Raw genomic sequence first — 6,955 nt, forward strand, 5'->3', positions numbered from 1 at the left:
AATCAATGCAAACAATAAATGTACATATATACAATGAATGCAATAAAATACAACAAGCAGAAAGCAACCAAAACCCTAATCCTAGAGAGCGCTAGGAGAGACTCGCTCAGGGAAGATGGACCAGCATAGGTCAACTTCTCTAGGTCCCCAGCAGAGTCGCCAGCTGTCGCATCACGCGAAAAACCGGCGGGAAAAAGAAAGAAACAACAGAGCCGCCACCGTGCGTTATTTATCCCAAAAGAGGGAAAGGAAACGCTCGAAGTAAACCTAGGAAAGAACATGGTCTCGCGACCAAAGAGGATGGGTTCGGGAGTCGGTTATGCGAAGGGAAGGTGTTAGGCACCCTACGCATCCGTAGTACTCTACGGGATCCACGCACAAAAGGAAGGAAATTGGTTGCTAAACACTGCTCAAACTCACACACACTGGCTGAAAAGAGACAAAAGAAACTGACTGAAACTGACTCGGCAGGATATCGTATCCTGGGCCTACTTAGTCTATCAGGCATAGACATCAGAGTCGAAGTAGTTCGGACTGGGGAAACGACACATGCTCGCTAGGATATCGCATCCTATGCATACGTATCTTCTCGGACGAGAGAAGAATCAGAGCATTCGTAGCTCGGCTGACACGCACACAAACACAAACAAGGCAAAGGCAAACATGGAGCCTGAATGCCAATCGATGGACTTACATCAGCATCCGAACCTAAACACACACTGGAACCCAAATGCCACTCGATGGACTTACATCAGCTTCCAAGCACACAACAACACAACAGGCTGATAGGGAGTCGGGGACTCGAGCCTACAACTGTCAAACAAACACAAAAAGAAAAGAAAAGGCGCCCGGAGAGATCAGCTCAATCTCCTGCCTACATACTTCATCTGGTGTGAAGATCAGGGCGATGTAGTTCCCCTACGCAGGGATAAAGGATCTAGCCTAACCAGATAACAGAGGGAGACACAACTCTAGGGAGACTACGACTCGAGCCTAGATGTTGTCATGCAAAGTCAACCCTAAGTTAAGGTTTCTAGCTAAATGGCACAAGGGCCAACCTATCCTAGACACGGCTTGCACAGGAAGCAAGGGTCTCGATTGCAACTAGGGCAAGAGAAAGGGGAGGTCTCAATCGCAACGCGGGCGAGAGAAAAGAATTAGTGTTAGTGGTTAGTCAAACTCGACAAGACATCGCATCTCGTGCCTACGTATCTCATCTGAACATGAGAATCAGAGTTGCCGTAGTTCGGCAAAACAGCTCTAAGCATGGCTCACACAGGAAGCAAGCCACACAGACTTGACTTGCACAGGAAGCAAGTCAAGCACAACCTACCTTGCACAAGGGCAAGTCCAAACTACACCTAAAGAGGCAAAGCAAACAGGCAATCACAGGAAGCACACTCTATATGCATACAAGAGGCTCACACAAGGGTTAGGCACTAGGGCCAACTGGAATAGGGTAAGTGTGCTCTTAACCTTGCCATTGAGAGGCTAAGGTGAAGCAGATGAAAAGATGAAGTGAGGATGAGACCTCACAGCTCTTATCCCTGGCCAGGGAGAGCTAATAGACAAATGAGCATGGGTCCAGAAAGTGGGAACCCTTCTATACTCGAAGACTCTGACACTGTACACTTTGTACAAGATCTTGGGTTTGTATCCCAATGCATCAACACACAGCAGTGTGAGCAGAGGGATGACACAACAAGAGTAGTGGGGGATAGATTGCATATCCCTACCTTCCACCAATTGCCTTACTTGAAGGACTTTTCCTGCTTGGGGACAAGATTTAAACATACACAAACATTGCCTCTTAAGGAGGACTTCAGACAGTTTGCCCGGCCAAATAACAAGCCGGGTCTCCAGACTACATGAAGTAAAAGAGATTATACCTCAAGCAAGTTGCTAAAAAGCAAAGCAAAGCAAGTTCAAAGAACTTAAGCAACTAAAGTACCTGAAAAAGTCAAAACAATCAGCAAACAGTTCAAAAGTTTAAATCAAAAGGAATTGGTAAACAGTCAACACAGATGGTCAACTGTGCAAGGCACAAGACTCAAACACATGAGTCAAACCTACAAAACAAAGGTTAGCATATGATAAAACAATCAAGTTCAAACAAGTTTGAATGATCCTTGAGGCATTGGTGCTTAACCTGAAACAGGAACTCAATTGTAAGCTCAAAAGACCACTAGGACTAGCCTAGGGTCAAGGATGAAAGAAAAAGTCAAAACAGCAAAGAAAAGTCAACCAAAGTCAAGGTCAAACATTTAAGAAGCTATCACAATTGGGCCCACATTCAAATCATGCATTATTATCATTTCATGACCATTTGAAGTCAAAGTAAGGCAAAGGAAAGCACACAAAAGTCAACAGAATGACTTGCATCAAAAGTCAACCCAAACATTTTCAAAAATCATCAAATAAATCACACTCAATCCTAACATCTAACATGGTAGACATGTAAAATTTCATGGCATTTGGATGAGAGGAAGGCAGTCAATTAAAATCATGAAGTCAAACCAAGTTCAGGCATGAACAATGAAAGTCAACAAACATGGGTCAACTTCAAAAAATCATATCAAATTGAAAACGGATGAGAAATGAATGAGATTAACACCAATGCAAAGCTCAAGATGTCTAGTTATCACATATGAAATTTCATGGTCATACAATATGGTATGAGGATTTCCCAAATGAAACGGCAATGTGTAGCACAAAAAGTCAAACATGGACTAGGCAGGGAAGAAAATTCACAATCAAATGGAAAACAGCACAATCAATTCCAAGAAAAATCACACATGAACTAGACATATAAAGGATGGCTCATGCAAAAAATTGGATCATTTGGATGCAAGGAAACATGTCAAACAAAATTGGGAAAATGCACATCATTCATGTAACACCAAATGTAACACTTAACTTCAAAAAATCAAAGCTCACACACCACATATGAGAAATGCACAAACTTTATATCAAAATGAAGGTGAATGTGTCTAGTTTTACCACAAAAAATTTCAAGACCAAAGGATGCAACATGAGTATTTCACAAAAGGAATGGCACAATGTATCAATTTGGCATACATGTTAGGAAACCAATTATCAATTAAAATCCAGCCAATGAAAAATTACTTAAAAATCACAATTAAATACTAGACACATTCATGAACATTATGGAAAAAATCTCATGATTTTTGGACTTAAATTGAATGAATTGTGAATTATGGAAGATTGGTGATCAATTGGTAGCAAACATGAGCAAATAGCATGATTTAATGGGTCAACATGAGTCAGCGTGGCAAAGTGGTAATTCCTGGTAACATTAAGTAAAACGCATCGTTTAAGGCCAGGCCAGGAAATGTCGTGATTGGCTAGTATGGGACTGCACAGTAAACAGGGCATCGTGCAAAGTGAAAACTGGGTTTATGGAAGAACATTAGGGTTTATCTCAACAGCAATGTTTCATCATCTTCATGTTCAAACACCAATCGAAACTCAAGTAATTCCACACAAACATCAAAGCAGTGAAACAATAGTGTTCGTGTACCAACAGACAAACCATAAATCCAACCATCATTCATGTAAATTTTCTGGAAATTTAACTAGGGTTTATCACAGCAGCATATATTCATCATCACCAAAACAAACTCGAGTTTTCCATCATGCCCAGAACAAAAAATCAACATACCAATGGCGTCATCAGACCAAGAATAAGCATAATCCAACACCCATTATCCTTAAAACAAACTAAATAAAGAGCAGCAAACCAAAACAAACATGAACATCAAATTTCAGATTGACATATCTTCACCAATATCTAACCATTTTCAACAATCTATAGCTTAAAACAATCAGCAGAGAAGGACCTTCATGATACATGGCATGGCTTAATGAATGATGAGATTCGAAATATTACCAAGTTTGAAGCACAATGATGATGCAGTGACTATTTTGATGTTGCAGGCAAGAACAGATGCAGGTTGTGGTCGATATTGATGTATACTTGAGGAAGTTGTGCTCAAACTCGCTTGGTTCGACTCCAGCTCCAAGCTGCCATGGGAGGATGCTTTGAAAACAGGGCACGATGAAGAGGTCACAGCAGTGATTTGATGGTGCAAACAGCTTCCAACTGGTGGCTAGATCATGGAACAAAGAAAAGAAAATCGTGGCCTTTGAAGTTTTGGAACAGAAATTGCCAAAATGCAAAAATGCAAGAGAGGAGAGGATGAAGTTTTTCTGTCGTGGCTGCTATCACTAGGGTTGTAGAATTGACAGCAAATGGCCTTTATATCATCTGTTTAACATTACTAATCCAAGTGCTAAGTTGATTTAGCTTAAAATGAAACATTTGCCATTTTGCTAACTTTTTCCACAAGTGAAAGTGGAGGGTGCAAGCTGTACGAGCTGGGCCTTGAAACCAGCTGCTAATGGCCTTTGCAAAATGCTGTTTTTGGTCTGCTCCTGAATTGCTACATTGCCTTGCTTATTTCAAACCATTTTGCCATATTTGCACTTTTGCACCTTGGTCCAAAATGGTGGCATGATGATGGCATGAACATGAAATTAAGCTTTGGACCAGTTGCAAATGACATATTGAACATTTCCCAATTGGCAAAATGGTGAAAAAATCAATGAATCAAAAAGTCAAAGTTTGGTCAAACTTTGATTTTTAAATGAAAAGGTCAAAAAATGCCATTTTGATTGGCAAGGTTTTGGAGGGTGAAATTTATATTTTTGGAAAGAGGATGAAAAATGTGGTTTGTAGGAAAAAACCCCACCAAATTTGGCCTTATGGTTTGAGAGATATGCCTCTTTGAAGTTCACAAATTGATGAAAATGAATTGATCATATCTTGACAACCACACATGGGATTTGAGAGTTCTTGGACTTTTTGAAAATGGGAGAACAAGACCTTCAACTTTCATGTTGGGAAAAAATTCATTTGAAGCTTGTATCATGATGCAAGTTGAGGATCAAGAAGTTTCTATTTTTGGCAGTTGAAATTACAGGTCCACCTTCTATTTCTGGAAATTTTCTGATTGGCTCCAAATTATTCCATGATGTTGATTGCCATGACATATGAGGCCTATTAGGACATGAATAAACTCTCTCAAACCATTTCCATCCATCAGAACCACTGATTAAATCCACAGTTGACCAACTTTGACTTTTCTAGGGTTTTGGACTGACTGTGCACTTCTGATGAATTCCAAACCCTAATTCCTTGAGACCTTGACTTCAAATGATGACCCAAGTTGTGTGGACTCTTGATTATTGATCATGGTGCCCAAATTCCACAAGAATGGCCACCATCCACCGTTTTGACTGACTGTTAACTGTCTAGGGTTTTTGCTTGGCTATGCATTGACTGATGACCTTTGAGCCTTCAACCCTTGACTTGAACACTTCAAATAGACCTCCAAGTCATGTGAACTTGTTGGACAAACCCTAGGGCCTTTGCTCCTTGAGAAACACCCTTGCTTGATTGGTTGACTGATCTCCTGATCAGTTTGACCTAATTCTTGCTTGCTTGCTCTTGAGGCAACTGAGGACAATGCAAATGTTATGCAATGGATCATGATATGCTATGACTTAATATGAAAGGATATGTACAATGATAGGTGCAAATTTGAGGTGCTACAGCCACTTGCCAAGAAGTCATTATGTTTTTGGCGTTGTTGCCGGAGACTATTGATTTTTCAACAAGGCGACGTTTGTGCAATTATTTTTTATTTTTAGTCTTTTTAATTTTTGTTTTATTTTCTTGTTCATCACAATACTATTGTGATATTTTTGTTGTTGGTAAAGTGAAGGGAACAAGTGTTGATAAGTTATTATGCAGAGCCAATAGCCCATATTATGGGGGACTACTGTAGGCCTACTGACGCATCACAAGTTTCTATGGGATTTCTTCCAGCTGATCCTGCAAATTTCAACATCAAATACGTCATTCTTTCAGATTTAAGGGATAAACCATTTGACACGAACGTGGCTAGTGGCCTATGGGAACATCTTGCTAGGTTTCATGAGACAACATCAATGTGCCAACAAGAGGGTATCACAGAAGACCGGGTAAAACTCAAATTGTTCAGCTTCTCATTAGTTGGTAGAGAAAAATATTGGTTATTATATCTACCAAATAGGGTAATCAAAACTTGGAAAGATATGGAAGACAAATTTCTAAAAATATCCTTCACTACAACACAGTTCACATAAAGAAAAGCTGAAATAACGTAATTCGAGCAACAAGAGACCGAATCTCTTTACGATGCTTGGGAGAGGTTTAAATTATTGATATTCAAATGCCCTAATCATAATATGAGTAATATGGAGCAAATACATAAATTTGTAAAGAGCCTCCAGGCACATGTTCAGATGCTTTTAGATGCATCCGCGAGTGGTACAATAAGAACACTAATCGAACCGCAGGTAAAAGAGCTGATAGAGAAGATGAGTCTAAATGAGTACAACTTTGCAGATATAAGGGGATTGAACATGATAGAAACCAAGAATAAATCTCATAGTGAAATGAATTTAGGGGGTATGAGGAATTTCTCACAAAGCTGGAAGTATTACATCAAAAGTTAGATACAACAAGCACCACATATGAATCTTCAAACAAGGTAGTATTATTATTATGTACTGACTGAAGGATCAAAACTCTCTATTACTATCAAAAAGGGCCAAAGAGGTATGATGATAGAAGGAGAACTAGGAACCTAACTCCAAAGTTTTAAACCTACTTTCCTAAAAAATATCCTACCCTGACATAAGTCAAGTTACAACCTCAAAGTCCTTTAATGTGTGTGTTGTGATTTCTATGATGAACTCTATTAGAACATGATCAAGCTAAGTTTAATTAATTTTGCATGTTGATTGAGAGATCACCTTATCTAATGAGTGATTTATAGTAAGTTGAGAGACAGGTTGAGTACTTGTCAATGTTGAGGATGTTTTTCCG

The sequence above is a fragment of the Lathyrus oleraceus genome, chromosome 6 (genome assembly GCF_024323335.1).
Source record: "Lathyrus oleraceus cultivar Zhongwan6 chromosome 6, CAAS_Psat_ZW6_1.0, whole genome shotgun sequence".
Lineage (NCBI taxonomy): Eukaryota > Viridiplantae > Streptophyta > Magnoliopsida > Fabales > Fabaceae > Lathyrus > Lathyrus oleraceus.